General features: G+C 39.2%; 1 protein-coding gene and 1 pseudogene across 3 annotated transcripts in view; one reads left to right on the forward strand and one right to left on the reverse strand.

Annotated features, from left to right (window-relative positions):
• Positions 1-19,616, forward strand: part of DTNA (dystrobrevin alpha) — a 367,610-nt gene that overhangs the window by 74,042 nt on the left and 273,952 nt on the right. The window lies entirely within an intron of this gene.
• LOC101551647 (heterogeneous nuclear ribonucleoproteins C1/C2-like) lies at positions 12,104-13,236 on the reverse strand (annotated as a pseudogene).

The following is a 19,616-nucleotide window of genomic DNA, read 5'->3' on the forward strand; positions in this document are numbered from 1 at the left end:
TAAACATGCTTTTAAAAAATAACAAAATTCTGCTATGCCATTCAAACTTTAAGATTGTGATGCATTTTTAATATATATTTCAAGATAATTAAATTATTAAGTAATGTTAGCTAGTTTTGTTCTAGTTGTGATTAAGGATTGTTAAAATATCACGTGATTTCAGGGCAGGAGTGATAGTACAGCAGGTAAGCTGCTTGCATGTCTATGACCTAGGTTTGATCCCTGCCATCACATAAGGTCCCTGGAGCCCTACCAGGAGTGATCCCTGAGTGCAGAGCCAAGAGTCAGCCTTGAGCACAGCAGGGTGTGGCCCAACAACAACAATAAATAGCTGATTTCAGCTTATCAGGTTCTTGACATTATCATCAGACATCATTATCTTTCTTTACTGCCTTCAGTATGCAGTAGGTACCAATATAGCTCTGGATAAGCAACGCTAAAAAGAAAATGTGTCCAAATTTTTATTTCTAACATTTCATATTTTATCTTCACTGCTCTCTTGGTTCCCACCTTTATTTCTACAACTCCCCAGTAAATTGCATAGTTTCTTTGATGGTTTTGCTTATATCCTAAACTGTTCTACACAGTTTCTTTGTAAACACTACTTCTGGTCCCATATTAATTCAATTTCTTTTAATACTTTTTTCAATCTTTAAATCCTCATTGCAATGTTTTTTCCCGTTTCTTTCCTGTGAAATGTAAGGCCATCTGTTGAGCTGGGGCTGTTATTATTTTTGTCGTCTCTGTAACTAAGCTCAACTCCATTCATGCTTTTTTTGATGGGTCTAGTTTGTCAAAGAACAGCTTTGTTTTAGATCTCCTTTCTCATTTCACAGCAGTTGATGATTCTCACTGAAACTCTTAAATCGGTGAGTCATTCAAAGGTTGTCTCTCCCTTGCAGCCCTACTGCCTTGCCCATGTGTAGACCAACAGCATGTCAACTAATTCTGCATTATGTGCCTAGCTGTTAGCCGCCGCAGATCCATGTCTGCAGCCATTACTCAGATTCCACTCACCACTCTCTTTGACCCAGACTTCGTGTCTTTTCTGCCCTACCTTTAAACTGAAGCATTCTTCAAATAGAAACCACAAAAACTTCTTGATTTTTCACTGGAGCTTTCTTTTTTCTTTTGTCATTGTCATTTCCATTTTGTTGGCTTCTCCAGGGCTCACTCTGTGATGATTGACGCCCCCCCCCCAAAAAAAAGAAGGAAAGAAAGAAAAATCCAGCATTTCTGTGTTGCTCTTTAGGCTCTGAGGCCCTCAGTCAGTCCATCTTTTCTCTTCAGCAGTTAGTGTCTTCTTATATCTGTTCTCTGTATGTTGCTGCTTCTGTTTGCTCCTTGACTATTAAAAGTGTGAAGCTCTTTTATTTATTATTGCCCCTACTTTAAAAACTTTCCATGATTTTCGTGGCCCTTAGTATTCAATGAAAAATTAACTTTGGGATTTGCAAGACTCAAAATAATGTGATCTTGGCTTTCTCTTCAATAGTTGCCTTGTTGTAACTGACTTGCATTTTCATTTAGTTGGCCATCTATTTCTTTGGATGTGCAGAGAAATAGGATTTTTTTTCCCTTTAGAATTCTTTTCCTCACTCAGAATCTTACTCCATGTTGTTCTTTTTGTCTTAGTCATTTGTCATTAATGCTATCCCCTGTTTAGTTCCCTCTCAGCTGGCAATCAAAATTCCACAGCTTGGATCAGAGATATGAGTCATTGGTAAACCACATGCCTCAAACGCATGAGGACTTGGATTCTATCCCTGGCACTAAAAATAAACAAAATAGGTAAAGGCAATAAATTTCTCTCCCTTTATTTATTTAACCACCTTACTGGTTTTATTCTTACACTTTTATTATATTTAGATTTTCTTTGGAAATTAATAGAAATAATATTTTAAATAATTACTTTTAGTAGTCTGTACACCAAATAAACATCTCATTAAGAGGGTGTTGTTATATTAGAATCAATCATTTTATGAAGAAAAAAATTCCTATGTTAAAGATAGGTATGTCATCAAAAGTAGTTGCTTGAGTTTGCTTTTTTTTTTATTTATTCATTTAATTAATACCAAGTGTATTTTAGGTGTTAGGGAAAGAATCAGGAATAAGACAAAATCCCTGGTCTTCTAGAACTTGAACTCTACTTGAAGAAAAATAATAAAGAAATATTAATGAAATGTGTAACTATGTCATATGATAAGTGTAAAATAAAAATAGGATAATGGAGGAGACAGTGATTGGAGCTTTCGAAAGATGAAAATATTTTAATTATAGGGTGATTCAGAAAGGTCTCTTTGTTAAAAGGTGGTATTTGAATTAACCTAAAAGAAATCTGGAACCAAGGTTACAGGCACCTAGGAGGAATAGAGGGAACAGTACAAATAAACATTGTCAAGGTAAAATGTATGCACTGTTATTAGTATGTGCTATCATTAAGGGGAAATGGAACTGGCGTGGTTGGAGCAAGCTGAGGGAGCGAGGAGAGAGTGTTAGAGATGAGGTCATTGAGCAGCTAGAGTTAAGCCACTGACAGACATTGAACATGACAAAGAGCATATGCTTGTTGCACATGCTTAATGCGTCTAACAGTGATTTGGAACATAGCTACAAAGACCCTTGCCTTACGGAGCCTGGCAACAGCGTCACCATCAGAAGCAAGCTAGATGATAAGATTTAAATGAAACATTTCTAAGTCTTAAGTTCTTGTGAGACTACTCTATACACGACACCTTTACAGCCTGCTCTCCCTAGTTAACTGTAAGAAAGCACAGAGAATAAAGAGAAATTAAAACAAATTATATATATATATACATATGTATATATGTATATATATAATGGAGATGTTACTGGTGCCCACTTGAGCAACTCGATGAGCAGTGGGATGACAAGTGATACAAGTGATATGTATGTATATATGTATTTTGTATATGTACATATATATATATGTACACATTCTTGGAGATAAAAGATTCTTTGCAGACAAGTATTATATCTTAATTTTCCTTCTATTTAATTATGATACTTTAAATATTTGTTAAATGAATAAGCACAATCCCCAAACAAATGTTACAGTCCAAGATCATGAACCTATTTCCCACGTAGAATTTTATTATAAGTAAGTACTCTATAACACTAAAGCATGCACTTTGTGTATATGAGACCTGAGTTCAATCCCTGGCACCACACACAATCAAAAATTATGATAAATAAAATGATTTCTAAAGAGAAAAATGCACTAAAATACTGTGATAACAAGTAATTAAAATAAGTCAATTTTTATATTTGCCTCATTATTTCGATACTCATTGATATGAGTCAATCCTTAATATCCTGGCTATAAATACATTTTACTCCTTCATGGTAGTCATTGATAAGCTCTAGCAATTTAAAATTGAAATAAAATATCTTTTATTTTTATTAGCCATTGACAGTAAACAAAAACAATCTATGCTTTAGAAATAAAATGTTCTATATTCTCATTTTAACCTCCTTTATTTGAATGATTATTATAGACTGCAGAGCATATTTGCTATATGAGCTATGCTATTTGACAATGAAAAGGGTGTTCTTACCAGAAGAGAGAAAAATCTGTGTTTTCCTTCCTTTCAAAGAGTGTGTTGCAACATTCTTTAAACACATAGCTCAAATATGGTTATGACAATAGCATATTTTAGCATCACTTTCAAACATGAAACAGGTTTCCCTGAAAACATTGTTTTCCTAACATTCTTAAAAAGTAAGTGAGATAAAATTTCAACTACCGTGCTTGGAATCCTTGAGAACTAGACAGAGGCATTCATTTCCTAAACCATTCCCCTCCCCCTCAGCCCAGGGATACTTTTTTCATGTGCTTTAAAACACATAGTGTAGTTAGAGATTATACTCTTTAGAATTTTGGAGGACTGGCAACAGAACTTGTTTTGTCTTCTAAATTACATATTTGATGTTTGCTTCTTCAGAAAATTATAGTTGAGCTTACCTACCAGAACAATGATTTTTTTGTGTGTTTGTTTTGGGGGCCACACCTGCTGTGCTCAGGGTTTAGCTGGCTCTACCATCAGAGATCATTCCTGGCAGTGTTCAGGGGACCTTACATGGGACTGGGGAATCAAACCTAGGTTGGCTGCATGCAAGGCAAGTGGCTTACCCACTGTATTGTATTTCCCTCTTCTGCAACAGTAGCTTTTGTAGAATATAGTTGAAACTTCAAAATAATTTGATTTCTTCACAAATCAGTAATTTAGCTGAATAAAAAAGTCATTTTTAGTATATATGGAAACTGATCGAAACCACACTAATATTTTGCTGTTTGTTGTTTTAGAAGATTATGAAAAGATGCTTATAGCAACATCTTGCCCTATAATCATTCTCGTTTTGGACTTTTATTTGCAGTGTGATTTTTATTAACCCAGGAACACATTTTTTTCCCACTAATTTTATCTACCTGTGCTTGTGTAGAGAAAAATTGAACCTGCTATGTCACAATTATTCAGTTATAGCAAAAAATCTTACTATGGTTAAACCATTACATGTACTTTTTTCTTTCTATTGTCCAAATTATCATTATTTCTCATTTTAAGATGTTAGTATCACTTCCTTTTCCCCCATACACTGTAGCCTATGGTAAAGTGATGTGACTATATTAGTGATATTTTCTGTCATTGACTGTTCTGTCTTGGCTGAAGGACGTTTATTTATTTAATACCAAATGTATCTTAAAATAAAAATGATGACTAAAAGATTTTGCTAAAAACATTAAGAAAAATATATGCAAGATACAAATGAACACACGTGAAAATTCTTTATCCACTACTGAATTCTACTTCACTTTTCACAATGATTGTAGGTGGGAACTGGATAATAAAGATTTTCCCTCTTGAGAGTATGTGGAACTTGTAATGGGTGATCTTAAAAAGGGACAGTGAAAAGCAAAGCTTGGTCCCTAAGCATCTGGGCACAAATGTATAATTGCAGGGAGAGCCCAGCAAATGTGTGTATTTCACAAGCCTCCAGTTAATTGTGAAATGTAACTTTGGGGGGGAATTGGGGGTGGTTGTGTTAGGGTCAGAGGGGGTATTTCTGCTTATGGGTTTGTGCTGAGAGGATTGCTCCCAGAAAGTGCTTGGGGGCCACATGGTGCCAGGGCTTGAGCCCTCTGCAAAAGATTGTGAAGCAACATTTGAGAACTGCTGATTTGGAAAAGAGATTACACAAAGCAATTCCTTACATTCTATACTATCCTTGTTCTGGAGAGACAGTACAGGGGTTGGGGCACTTGCCTGAGTACTGCTGGGTCTGGCCCAAAATGCATGACACTCCCCAAAGAAAAAACCCAATACTATTTTAAACATCCTTCCCTGAATTTGTTGGTTAGCTGTAGGAGAAATTGCTGTAATGAGGAATGCTTGTTCATAATGCCGATTTTAAGAATACACACACATGTGTGTATATAATATTTTGTGTGTGTGTGTGTGTGTGTGTGTGTGTGTGTAGTCCAACACTCATGTCTCTGGTGCATTTACCTCATGAGTTTCAAGTGTTCAAATGCCATGACATTGTACTGGGTTGACAGATTGCCCACCAATATTCATGACCACAGGGAATCTCAGACTGTAGCCTAATTTGGAAAGAAGGTCTTTGTAAAAGTCTGAGAGTTAAAGATAAAGTCTATAGAATTAGGGGGTGCCTTAACCTAACCCCTGATATCCTAGTAAGATAAGACAGAGAGACACAAGGGGCAGAAGGCTACAGAGACTGGAGCTAGGCTGCTGCAAACCTACAATTCCACAGATGGATTCTCCTCCCACGGCCTTGGGGAGGAGCCAGCCGAGCTGTCACTTTGATGCTTTGAGCCATTGTTTAAAGCCAACCAGGCAAAATTGTGATGACTATTAATAGAGGAGAGTGATGGGGGGGGTCTTTATAGGATTTATATTTTATGGGTATTCTTTGATTTATTCTTCCTTCATATAGGCCTTCTTATGGAAATATGCTCTGTACAGGCCTGTCCCATCCTCCACTCCATACTCATGCCCCCTTCTAGGTTGAGCTATGACAATCATGCTTACAGATTTTTTTTAGAGAGGAACAAAACCTCTCCTACAAAAATATTTATTTAACAATTTTTTTATTGTAGAGAAATATTTACGTGCATTTAATGAGAAATAATACCTATTATCTCCCATCTTTTAATACAAATTTAGATTGACATGGATTGTGCTTTTAAGCTGCTTTTCTACTCCGTTGTTCAAATATACATCCACCCTTTTAATTGGAGCACTTTATATGCAAATGACTAATACTCTAAGTGTATCTATCTCTCCTTCTGTTGTGTCTCCTTGTGTCATGAATGCACTCACCCTCCACAAACAGGGTTAATTAGAGTTGTATGCTCATATGTGCTTATGTGTTCTCATGTGGTGGCTGCCAGCTGTAGATCTAAGACAAAGCATAGAGATTTACCAGGCTAAGCCCTTTGTCTTTTAAACACATAATGCATGTAATTATGAATAATAGACTTCTTAAGGAGCCTGGCTTAAGTAAAAGGATTTGCATTCACTAAATCTTATGTGAGATCCTTTGCTATGTTTTCTCACCTCAAAACTTTGGGAAGTGCATATATATATATATATATATATATATATATATATATATATATATACAATCACGAATCACAAAATCCTGTTGATCGTCGATTTCTCGAGCGGGCTCAATAACCTCTCCATTTGTCCTATCCCTGAGATTTTAGAAGTCTCTTTCCACTCAGCCTTCTCAACGATGCCGCATTGGAGTCAGGGGAATGAGATCCAGCTTGTTACTGGCTTTAGCATATGAATACACCATGGAAAGCTTGCAAGGCTGTCACATGTGGGCAGGAAACTCTCAGTAGCTTGCTAGTTTGTCCCATAGGGAGAAGTAGGTTATGAGAAGTTTCTGGGAGCTTGCTTTTAAGTCTCTGGATGTTGGCCATTGATGGGATTACACACACCTGGGTTCTTCTGCTAGTACCTTCATGCATGAGGCTTGTCCGAACGTGTGGAGAGGGCCCTTGAGCATGGCTGTGACTAGGTTCCCATGGTCTTCGGCCGCTGGGAGCTCTGCTCAGGGCAGGGAGGGAAGCTGGAGCCCATCCCCTCTGAGGATATACACAAATATATGAGCTGACTTTTAAAAGACATATATTAAGGGTGTAATCCAGGATATGTGCTCTGGGATTGGGAATCTAACCTGGGTAGTGCCTAGACTACTTTCTTTCTAGTCCCTCCCTACAAGACAATTTGTATGAATTTTTTAATTATTTGAATTATTAAAAGAGACATTCTCTTTTACTATTCTCTTAGAGGCTAGAGAGATAGTACAATGGATAGGGCACTTGGCTTTGCACAAGACTGACCCATGTTCAATCCCTGGCACCCCTATGGTCCCCACGCACTGCTAGGAGTAATTCATAAGTACAGAGCTGGGAGTAAATCCTGAGCGCAGCTGGGTGTGGCCCAAAGACAAACAAAACAATACAAACAAACAAAAGAAGTGATACATTGATTTTCAATGTATTAAACAAGACTCTTTGAAGAGCTGTGTGCACCACATAGATACATGCGATCCTATACTAATCATTAAAACGAACATAAACATTTTGTCCAATCTTTCAGTATATATAGTCTGTCAGTTGGGAGAGAACAGAGTCCTGCTTTTAAGGAGCAGCAGGACAATAAAGAGACAATTATGAATCAGCTTAAATGCAGAATTCAGGCTCTTCAACAGGAAAACTTAATCAAGTGTTTTGTATTGGTTTCCTAGGCCTGCTGTAATAAATTAGGACAGATTCAATAGCTTAAAGCAATAAGACTTTATTTTCTTATAGTTTTAGAGCATAGAAGTTCAAAACCAAAGCCCCAGCAGGGCACACACTCTCAGAAAGTGGTCGGGCTGGTTCCTACCTTCTTCTTCTAGCTTCTGAGGGTTCAGGTCCTCTGTGGCTTATGCCTAAAGCTACACCTAAGTCCAGTCCATTTACATCTTCAAATGGTACTCCCTCAACTTTTCTTTTGTCTTACCTTTAGGACCCACACCATACCAAGTTATCTCATCTCAAGATTTTAAAATTTAATCACATTTTTCCAGGTGACTCACATTTATGAGTTCTGGCCTGACATATTTTGATGGCCACTGTTTAGCCCAATACACCTATCTCAGGAAGTGACACTTCCAATATGCTCTGTATAGGAGCATATTTGAGTCAAGAGAAGAGATAGCATTGTCAGTTTTCTTTTAGAGATATATAGCATGTAATGTCTGCAACTTTTCTTTTCCACTGTAGTACAGTGTCAGGTGCTTGAAAAGAAGTCAACAATGATACTTCTCATGTGCCCATCAAACTGTTCTGTCGGCAGGTGGAATACAAGTCTAGGTATCAGGAAAATGATCCGGGTTGGACAGAAGGCTGTTTAAAATTGCCAGTGGAAGGTATGTGAAGATGTTAGAGCATAAAGCAAGGACCAAAATGCAATCCATGTTTGATAAATTGACTAAGTAGAGACTGAGAACTTGATGGGAAAACAAGAGGTCCCCTGTAAAGTGTAAATGCATAGTATCTGTACATCTCTAAACCACCGGATCCAACACTATCATAAGCATTAAGATCCAACACTTCTGTACAAGAATTTAAAATGTACCTGACTTATGGGCCTACGGTGATGAGACACATGGGGCCTCATGGGATGGGGGTGGAGCCGGCCCTTTCCTCCCCCGCCCCAATGAGACCCTGAGTCACCACCCACAAATGGCCTCTCTGGCTCCTGATCAAGCTGCTTAACAGCCATGATCCCAGAGACTCAGAAACAAATCTCGGAACCCAGCAGCTCTTGGCAGAAATTCGTCTGGACTCCACATTGGGTTTCCGGCGCTGGGCCACCACAAGTGGGGAAAGGTGTCGTCCCTCCACCTGTCCCCCCTGGCAGCTCAGTGACCACCATCTTCCAGAGGCCAGTGGACAGTCCAGTATGAGCCCTCAGTGAGGAGACATGCTTGGCCTCACAGGATGGGGGTGGAGCTGGCCCTTTCTTTCCCTGCCCCAAGGAGACCCCAAGTTGCTGTCCACAAATGGCCTCTCTGGCTACTGATCAAGCTGCTTAACGGTCGTGATCCCATAGACTCAGAAACATATCTTGGAACCTAGCAGCTTTTGGCAGATAGAATTTCAAAATCATATGTTATTCATAATCTTAGTGTTGGGGTAAAATCCCATATAAAAATGGTGGGTCTGGTGTTGAAATATTGAATGTAGTCGAAGTAGAGAAAGAGTAATATGGAAATCATCTGCCATACAGGTAGGGGGAGAGTGTGGGATGGGGGTTATACTGGGGTTTTTGGTGGTGGAAAACATGCACTGGTGAAAGGATGGGTATTTCATCATTGTATGACCGATACTTAAACCCGAAAGCTTTGTAACTTCTCTCACTGTGATTCAATATATAAATTTATATAAATAAATAAATAAATAAATAAATAAATAAATAAATAAAATGTACCTGACAGTTGTGGTGTGGGTGTGAATCTGGGTTAAACAGGAGGTATGGGGACATGGACTGATGAGACTGGAGGGGGAGCATTATAGGCCTGGAAACTTCCTGTAATTTCCTATGTAGAGTGTCTAAATAAAGTTTAAAATGAGAAAATAGAAGTGGAGTTAATTAAGACGAGTAAGAATCATACAGCCAAGTTTGGGGAGCTTTGATATAAGCAATTTCAGAAAGTAGGAAGTCAGTTTATAGAGAGTTAAAAAGGGAACAAAGTTTGATAAATTGTTTTCTAAAAATTTCAGAGAAAGAGTCTTGAAAAAATTCAGTGTGAGGACATGTATCCATGACCTCTCTCCTTGGGTTCCAAGAACAGACTCAGGAAGTTGTTCGGAATCAGTAGAATCACTATTCTGGAGTCCTGTGCTCATAACCTTTCTGCCCATTGCAGGATGTCTTACCATACTCACAATGGGAGAGCAGTTTCCGAACTGTCATTTTGACTGATCTTCCATGTAAAAGAATGTTCTTCAGGCATCCCATTGAATCTACGATAAAACATCAGTTATGCATATGTAAGAGGGACTTAGAGACTTTCCCAATAAGCAGTGTGAAATAGAACACAAATTAACGGACCTTTTATTTTTACACACTAGAGACTTAAAGCTGTTTTGTAAGTTGATGCCTTCATCTTCTTTTTCCCTTGGAACAGTTAAGTGAATACGGGCTTTTAAAAGTCAATAACACTAATAGGCTTACTTCATGGTGATAATCTCAATGTTGCAAAAACATTGGGCAAATTTTGCCTGGTCAATATATCAATTTTGGCCTGATTTTCCATTTCACGTTAAGGAATACTTAACATAGTGTTAGTTGCAGTAGTAACTATACTCTAATAAGTTTGCATCAACTAATATTTTTAACATTTTTGAACAATAAGTGTGCATATTTTGCATGCTATTTTGTGGGGGAATGGGCCACACCCAGTGGTGCCAGGGATTACGCCTAGCTCTGGTGGTGATTGAGGAACTGTTTTAAGTGCAAGGGACTGGAATGAACTAGGTGCTGCAAAGGCAAGCATTTTAACCTTTATACTATCTCTCTGACCCTGTATATTTTTTTAAATTTATTTTTCAAATTTTATGCTTTTTAATTGAGGCACGGTGAGAACAGTTACAGGGCTTTCAGCATCAAGTCTCAGTCATACAATGATCAAACACCCATCCCTTCACCAGTGCACATGATCCACCACCGAGAACCCCAGACACCCTCCCTCCCTCTACCCCTCTGGCTGTGTGGCAGATGATTTTCAATTAACTCTCATTGTTATATGATAGCATTCAATTTTTGACCAAAAACTCACTCTCATTATTTGGAGTTTTCCCCCCTCAACAATCAGACCTGTCAGAATGGCATCGTTAGATCGTATGTTTTCTATTGTTGATAACAATGAGCATATGATGGATGTTGCACGATCGTGAAATTGGCCGCCCAGTTTTGGGATTCTGGTATTAAGACCAGAGGTATTTCTGCCAGCAGCCGCTGCATTCCGAGATTGGTTTGGGATCATGGCTGCTCAGGAGCCGGGGAGCTGTTCATGGGAGGTCGCTGGGTTCTCATTAGGGCAGGAAGCAGGGCCGGTTCTGCCCCCACCCCCCATTTCGAGATACTCCATGCATCTCATCATTGCAAGCTCCTACCTCTCTGTCCAATTGGCACTAAACGATGGTGGTTGCCATGCTGCTGAGAGGGGAAAAGGATGAGGACAAAAACCCTTTCCCTCCCAGGTGTATATTGTTATTTTAAATAGTAACAATTATTCGTGAATTCTTGGTTTTTTCAAGATTCTGGCTATTGTAAACAGTGATGCAACAAACACACAAGTGCAGTGTCATTTCTACTATACGTTTTTGCATCTCCATGGTATATTCCAAGAAGTGGTATTGCTGGGTCAAATGGGAGCTCAATTTCTAATTTTTTGAGAAGCGTCCACATAGTTTTCCAAAAGGGTTGAACCAGTTGTGGGTGAAGAAACATTTTGGTTCAGGATTTATCTCTTTTTTAGTTTTACTATTATTGTTTATAAAAGATGCATTTGATATGCCAACTCTCATTCACAAAAATACACTTCTACATTTGTGTTGAACAGTTCCACATTGCACTCTCATGTGTGATTAAACACACAGGCCTCAAACTCAAAGCTGCTCTCAAGTACTACTTAACTAATGCAGTTGCTTTTGCAGTTAGGGAAGCAACTACTGGACTCATGTATGAATGGAAGGAACTGTACTACCTGTATAACAAGAGAATGTCTTCTAGACAGTTGATAAAAGCCACACATCCTTATTCTTAAGTCATAAATACACATCAAAATTAAAAGCAAAAATTACAGGGTAATACTCAACTACTAGGAGCGTCAAAGGAAGTGAAAATGAGATTATGCTCAGGGAAATATGAATAAATGAACATGGGAAGAACAAGGATGGGAAAAACAGTGAGCATGTGTTTAAGATACTAGGAGGGAGGATCTGGTGAAACTTTTAGTCTTAGACAAGCTCCTAGATAATGAGACAAATTTCTTAAACCCTATGTGTTAAAGAGTCACCCTCACCACTGACACTATCTCTGTTATCCTGCCTTTGCAGTCTCACCATCCTTGATCAAGTCCAGCCTGTCTTCCCCCCATCTTCATTATCATCAACAGCAAGTAGGTCCCCTCCTCAGCAGAGTCATCTGCAACCCCTGGCCCCCACCCCTAGTATCCATCTTCACATTCTTCTCCTATTTCTTCAGGGAGTTTCGGCTCTGCTCCTCTTCTAACTTATGATTCTTCATCTCTACTGCTTGTTTGCTCTCTTCCTGTTCGTTTGTTTCCAGGTTTTCCATTAGAGAACCCACTTTTTGTTTCATCTGAGTCAGCTCCTTCTTGATAGCCTGAATGTCATTTCTTTTCAACGTCCCAGACGTGGAAGATCCTCTCTGGCCACTCTTAGAACTGAAGTCACTTTTGCTCCATCGTGAGGTGTTTCCTGATACACGCTGGCATTTTGAGGGCACTCCAGCCCTCGCAATAGGGAGAGGAGAAACACCTGCTGCAAAACTGTCACAATAATCCTGTGGAAAGTCAGAGTCCAAATCAAAAGAGACGCCATCCATCACTGCAGATTGTTTCACACCTGCTTTTCCTCAGTTCTCTTTTGGCTTGCGGCCAGAATAATGTCTAAAACCTGGTGAGCAATCATTCTGTCACCCTCTCCTGCCTCAGGAGCACGGGCCTTTCTCTCATTAACACATTGATCAAAGACAAAGCCCTTATGAAAAGAGCAGACAACAATTTGCCATATTTTGAGAAGACTGCCTCCACAGGGACTGGAGCCATAGCACAGAGGGTAGGGCATTTGCCTTGGACACGGCCAACCTGGGTTCAATTCCTCCACCCCTCTCAGAGAGCCCAGCAAGCTACCAAGAGTATCCCACCCGCATGGCAACTCCTGGCAAGCTATCCATGGTGTATTTGATTTGCCAAAAACAGTAACACAATGGAGACGTTACTGGTGCCCTTTCGAGCAAATCAATGAACAATGGGATGACAGTGCTGCTACAGTGCTGCCTCCACAGCAGACTTCTTGACCACCAGAATATTCAGATTCCCAGTGAATACACAGGAGTTCCTGAAGCGAGGGACTGTCTTGTTGCTAACATTGCTGGCCATTATCTTTGATGACTCAGTTCCTCATGAAGAATGTAGCTGAAGATCAAAAAATCTCACAAGTGGGCAGGAGAAGAGATTCTTTTCTTTTCTTGTTTTTTTTAAGGAATTTTTTTTATTGAATCATCGTGAGATCATCCAAAACTGATTAGGTTTCAGTCATGCAGTGTTCCAACGCCCATCCGGAATCTACCACAAGAGTGTGTGGGGTTGAGGGTAGGTAAGATAGAGAAGAGACCAGCAATTCGATTCTGAATCTCCTACTCCTGGGTTCTATGTGAAGAGTGAAGAAGTCAACTACTGCTCAAGGTGGGCAGCGTTGTCTCAACCACTCAGCCTTCGCCTCTTCACACAATGGCCAGGATTGATTTATCTTTCTTGTGCAAAATTTCCCACCTGCCACTGACTTTGTCTCCATATTGTCTTTATTCTTAATTTTTTTAATCCCTTCAATTTCCACACTTCTTTCTCTAAACTTAAGTTATTCTGTGCTCAACAAAAATTTTTCACTTATTAGTATTTACTTTCATAGTTTACCTTAAAACAGCAATTATTTAAAAGTTATAATCCATTGCTAAAGGATATTCTAGCTGTCAATCAAGTGCCTTGACTGACCTAAGAAAATTCTTGTTACTCCACTGAGTTCATGTTCTCGTCAACACATTATTTTGACCCTTAATGTTGATTTCAGCAAAGAAAATTCACATAACAAGTGCTTATCTTCTGTGAACTGACCTGTCAGCTTCTGAATCCACTGGGTCTGTTCCATCGGTAGATCATCACAATCATGAATGAGTGCACACAAATATCCATGCATGTGTGAAAATGTACACACATGGGAAGACTAGACTTCCCACTCTTCACTTTTTATCCCCTGAGCAATTAATTTCTTATCAGGCTTCCTTTCATTTTTCTTGAAGTTTCAGTCATTGTTTTATTGTCAGGCACGCTAACCTTATATTTTGAAAATCTTTGCATTTTCTGATTCAAATCATATATTCATTGAGAAGCTTTAACATAGTACATAAGCTCTTTTATCTTGCAATTTATTCCTTATCTAATTAGATATTTTCTTTTTTTAATTTTTTTTATTAGTGAATCACTGTGGGGTACCATTACAGACTTACAAACCTTCGTGCTTGTGTTTCAGTCACTTAATGGTTGAATACCCATCCCTCTACCAGTGCCCATTTTCCACCACCAATGGTCCCACCAACCCCACCTCCTTCTCCCACCCCTACCCCACCCCGCCTCTGTGGCATGGCATTCCATTTTGCGCTCTCTCTCTCCTTTTGGGTGTTGTGGTTTACAGTAGAGGTATTAAGTGGCCATAATATTTGGTATATAGTCTACTTTCCTCCCATCCCAAGCGGGCCCTCCTAGCACCCTTTGCTTGGTGGTCCCTTCCCTATCTGAGCTACCTTTTCCCCCAGCATGCAAGGCTGGCTTCTAAGCTGTGGAGCAATCCTTTTGGTACTTATCTCTGCTGTTCTTGGGTGTTAGTCTCCCATTCTGTTACTTTACATTCCACAAATGAGTACAATCTTCCTATGTCTGTCCCTCTCTTTCTGACTCACTTCACATAACATGATACTTTACATGTTGATCCACCTATATACAAATTTCATGACTTCATTTTTTCTAACAGCTGCATAGTATTCTATTGTGTAGATGTACCAATATTTCTTTAACTAGTCATCTATTCTTGGGCACTCAAGGTTTTTCCAGATTCTGTCTATTATAAACAGTGCTGCGATGAACATATAAGTGCAGATGTCATTTCTACTATACTTTTTTTGCATCTCCAGGATATATTCCCAGAAGTGGTATTGCTGGGTCAAATGGGAGCTCAATTTCTAATTTTTTGAGAAGCGTCCATGCTATTTTCCAAAAGGGCTGAGCCATTTGGCATTCCCACCAGCAGTCTGTGCGTGGTTGACTTATAACTTCAGTGCATCGTGGTCTGCAAAGGTAGTTTATACAATTTCTATCTTCCTGATTCTATTGAGGTATGTTTTGTGACTCAGCACATAGTCTATTTTGAAAAATGTTCTGTGTTCACTGGAAAAAAAATCTGCATTCTTTCTTTTTGGGATGTAAAGCCCTGAATAGATCTATTAGCGCTCTCTCTCTCTCTTCTATCTCTTCCTTAAAAGCCAGTGTTTCCTTTCTGAGTTTTAATTCTGTAGGTCTATCTAGAGGTGATAGGGCAGTGTTGAAGTCTCCGATTACTATTGTGTTGTTAGTAATGTCCTTGTTAAAATCTGTTAATAGTTGTTTTAAGCTGGTCCCTCATTAGGTGCATACATGTTTAGGAGTGTGATTTCTTCCTACTGTACATATCCCATGACTAGTAAAAATTGGCCTTAGCTGTCCCTTTTAATCTTTTTCAACCTGAAATCTGTGTTGTCAGATACTAGTATAGCCACCCCAGCTTTTTTGAGGGAGTTATTTGCTTGCAGGATTGTTTTTCATCCTTTGACTTTGAGTCTGTGTTTGCTCTTGACTGTTCAGATGTGTTTCTTGCAGGCAGCAGAATGTTGGGTTTAGTTTCCAAATCCATTTTGCCACTCTGGGTCTCTTAATTAGTGCGTTTAGACCATTGACATAGAGGGAGATTATTGTCATGGGTTTTGTACCATCTTTCTGTAGGGGTTTGTTGTGCTTGTAGGGTTTTTTCCTTGTCTTACAGTAGCCCCTTTAGTTCTTCTTTAAAATTTGGTTTTGAGTCTACGAAGTCCCTGAGCTGTTTTTTATCCATGAAATAGTGTGTCGTTCCTTCAAGTTTGAGTGAGAGTTTAGCCAGATAAAGTATTCTTGGTGAGGCGTTCATTTCATTAAGTTTTTCTCTATATCCTCCCGTTGTCTTCAGGCTTGGAGGGTTTCCTCTGATAGGTCTGCTATAAATCTAAGGGTTTCTCCTTTGTATGTGATTTCCTTCTTTGACCTTGCTTCTTGCAGTATTGTGTCTCTATCTGTGGCATCCATCATTCTGACTATGATATGTCTTGGAGTCTTTTCACTAGGGTCTCTTTTAGTTGGCACTCTTCAGGCTCCTTGGGTCTGGATACCTGCATTCTCTAGCTCTGGGAACTTTTCAGCAATGATATTTTTAACTGAGTCTTTTTCATTGGGGTTGTCTCCCTGTCCTTCTGGTACTCCAGTGATTCTAATGTTGTTCCTCTTGAAATCATCCCCTAGGCCTCTGATTTGCCTAAAAGCTATTTTGAGGTCTTTTCCCATTGCTTGTTGTTGCCTGTAAGCTTCCTGCAGCTCGTCTTCAAGCTCACTGATTCTGTCTTTGGCTGTGGCCATTCTACTATTGAGGGAACCCACTTAGTTTTCAATTTCATCTACAGAATCCTTAATTCATGACATTTCATTTTGTAGCTTTTTTATTTCTGCTCTCATTTCTTCCTGTATTTTCTTGGCTGTCCATTCTATTGTTTCTTTCATATCCTCCTTTAATTTCCTGGATGTCTGTTGAACCATTTTTTTTTTAGTTCATTGAACGTCTTCAACATTTCATCTCTGAATTCTTTATCGAAGAGATCATATTTGTGGGTAATGCTTGTTGAGGCACCTGGATACTTTTCATCATCTTCTCCTTGTGGTGGGGATTTTCATTGTTTCTTCATGTTTTTGTGGTAATGTGGTGGTGGAAACTTCCAGTTTACTATCAGTATTGCCCTCTTGCTCTCAGGTGCTCCTCAGCAGCTTAGGTGAGGTCTCTAGTGAAGCTTCAAAGGGTGTGTTCTTTTATATTGGACTTGTAGAGAATATTATGGTGCAATTGTAATACGCTTTTGGACTATTGTTCTAATGTGTTTGAGATGGCTAGGATAATCTCCATAGAATTAGGTGATGGAAATGAAGATGTGATTTCCAAGTGCCAGGAAAGGGGAAAATAGCTGCAGTTGCCCCAAAATAGGCCACGCCCACTTCCGTGGAGGCCATGCCCACTACTGCCATGTGGGTGAGGTGTCAGGTGGGGGAGTGGGCAGAAACCTGGGAAAGGGAGAAAACTGGGAGCGGTGCTGGAGGGTGGCTCAGGGGGGGATTGGATAGTGCTTGAGGAGGTGGGGTGGCTCAGGGTCTGAGGAACTAGTTATTTTCTTTTAAAAATTATTCTATTCTAATTAAGGTAACATGGTTACAATAATACAATGTTTATTTTTTGATATACAAAGTTACTGCACCCTAGAGCCACCAAAGTGCCCAAAGTCATTGCTTCCACCAGTGTCCTTATGTCACTTTTAGTTTTGTCAAATGGTTTTGCAGAGACATTTGCTTGATGGAATTCATAAACATATGCCTTCAAAGCTGCTCATCTAAGTATTCTCCAGTGTTTAATACTTTTATTATATCCAACTCCTAGTGACCATCATCTGGGTCATCTACAGGAGAGCAAACAAAATCTTCACCTGCAACTAGTGTTCTGTTAGATTCTGGGTTGCATGATCTTCCCCATATAAAAATAAATATATCCTTGAATTTTCAACCTTTTATTCCACCTTTTATTCACACTTTTCTTTTTTTAGCATTATATGAAGATACCTTTAAATTTCCCTGAAAAATAAACTGGTTGCATGCATAGGAAGACAGTATAAGGGTTAGATGCAGTTAGATTAGAATAGGTTTAGTACATTTCCGCACCATGTGTACATCTGAGCATGATCAAGTATAACCCTAGAGGCCTCCAAGCACTGCCATTGGGGCTCTGGTGGTCCCTTCCATGCATGTATTCTTAGACCCTAGTTTTTTAACTAAAGTTTGGGACTGAGTATCCATAGGAATGGCCCCGAAGTTCCCCTGAAAATCATTTGAGAGCCCCCTGCCACCACCACCCCCCACACACACCAGATAAAATAAAAGAGTAAATTCCATGTGGTACTACAAAACTCTAACTGATGAAACCATTATTGGCAAACTTTTAACAAACTAATTGTTCCCACCCCACCTCCTTTTGCGCCCTGATGTGGTGAGCAGTACTGAAGAGTGAAAGCCTATATTAGAACTATTATGGTGGATGAAACATGCTTAATTCTACCCCCTCAGTTCTGAAGAAACTCTATACTAACAGTAAACAAAAAAATACATACTGGGCTAAAGGAACAAGGAAGAGCATAGAAAATCAGAGAGCTCTTGAGGTATTTTTGGAATGGATGAGTGGCACTTGATTTAGCTGAGCCGATTTGTAAACGCCCAGGTGCCTGCAGAGATAACAAGAAGCCAAGCAAAACTCCCCAGCAAGCCCCAGAAAGATTCTCAAGGACTGGAGGTACCAAGTTCTCTTGAAGGTAGGGGAGAGACCTGGGCCTGAAAATGGGTAAGGACGCATAACTTTTAAACAGTTAAACTCCCCCAATCCGCTCTTCTACATTGTGAAGCCTGGAAACTGGCCCCTTTCACCATAGGAGATGTGGGGAGAAGTCTTTATTTTCTGGAGTCACTTTGTAGAAAGACTACAAACTCACCAGTATTGGAAGAAGTGGTAGGTGGGAGTTAGGAATGGTACCAAATCTTGTCAATGAGGTGCACGCAGAGGAGGAGGAAACTCCTCCTTCCATCTTGCAGTTTCTCCCCAGAATGCTGACAATCTTATTGTCCCTTCCTACAGAGAAGATGGGGAGTGACGAGAGGTGGTGACTTCTTTGCAAGCTCTGACTGCCTCAAGAAACCTACATATCTTCGAGGATGTTTCACTGAAAAGGCTCAACTTTGTCTTACTGCCTCACCATAACCTCCCATTGCCCTTAACAGATCACAGGAGCAAAGAGCTAAGGAACATTAGATGAAGCAGAAGGAATTTGAGGCAACAAATCATCTGCTTGGAAGAGATGGAAGCTTTAAAAAAAATAGCAAAATATATAGTCTCATGGATATTAGAAAAAAACATTCTACAAAATAAATCTTGGTGTGATCAGGAACAAATAAGAAATATGTGGGCAGAAATAAAATATTCAGTGGATGAGGGATAAGGAATAAATTTTAGGAATGAAGATTAACAAAAGATAAGAAACAAATGAAGGAAGGAAGATGAAGGGAAAGATAAGTGAAAGGGAAAGGATAAAATTGGAAGATACACCTAAGAGGTCCAATATGCAGCTAATAGTAGTCTAGTTTTAGGATGAAATACCAGGGAAAGTAAAGCTCAGAAAATGTTGGAAAATATTTGTATTTTACAAATACAAATGTTACTAAATATTCCACTGTATTTGAGATACTAACAGTGGAGAAAAAAAATATTTTACCAAAGTATAGTGTCATAAGATATTTGAACATCAGAGATATAATAAACATAATAAATGGATCCAGGAGCAGAAGGACTTCTACCAATACTGAAAGCTAAAAGACAGCGAAGAACCTCTGATATGTTTTGA

Source organism: Sorex araneus, chromosome 2 (assembly GCF_027595985.1).
Source record: "Sorex araneus isolate mSorAra2 chromosome 2, mSorAra2.pri, whole genome shotgun sequence".
Lineage (NCBI taxonomy): Eukaryota > Metazoa > Chordata > Mammalia > Eulipotyphla > Soricidae > Sorex > Sorex araneus.